Source organism: Arachis ipaensis, chromosome B8 (assembly GCF_059453495.1).
Source record: "Arachis ipaensis isolate K30076 ecotype BB chromosome B8, ASM5945349v1, whole genome shotgun sequence".
In the NCBI taxonomy this organism is placed as follows: Eukaryota; Viridiplantae; Streptophyta; class Magnoliopsida; order Fabales; family Fabaceae; genus Arachis; species Arachis ipaensis.
Window position 1 is genome coordinate 59,517,975 of NC_142443.1, and position 332 is coordinate 59,518,306.

The 332-nt window shown below is 42.2% G+C and overlaps 1 non-coding gene across 1 annotated transcript; it reads right to left on the reverse strand.

Moving 5' to 3' along the window:
• Window positions 1–224: 224 nt before the first annotated feature.
• LOC148548259 (small nucleolar RNA R71) lies at window positions 225–332 on the reverse strand. The gene has a single exon (XR_015897592.1). It is a non-coding gene; the product is annotated as a small nucleolar RNA R71 (small nucleolar RNA).

A 332-nucleotide genomic window follows, 5' to 3' on the forward strand; every position in this document is an offset into this window, starting at 1 on the left:
CATTGGAAGATCCTCATCAGTTCTTAGCTGAATTCTTGCAAATCTGTGACACTGTCAAGACCAATGGGGTTAACCCTGAAGTCTACAGACTTATGCTTTTTCCTTTTGCTGTAAGAGACAGAGCTAGGACATGGTTAGATTCACAACCTAAGGAAATCCTGAACTCTTGGGAAAAGCTAGTCAATGCCTTCTTGGCAAAGTTCTTTCTACCTCAAAAATTGAGCAAGCTTAGAGTGGAAGTCCAAACCTTCAGACAGAAGGAAGGTGAATCCCTCTATGAAGCTTGGGAAAGATACAAGCAATTGATCAGAAGGTGCCCTTCTGACATGCTT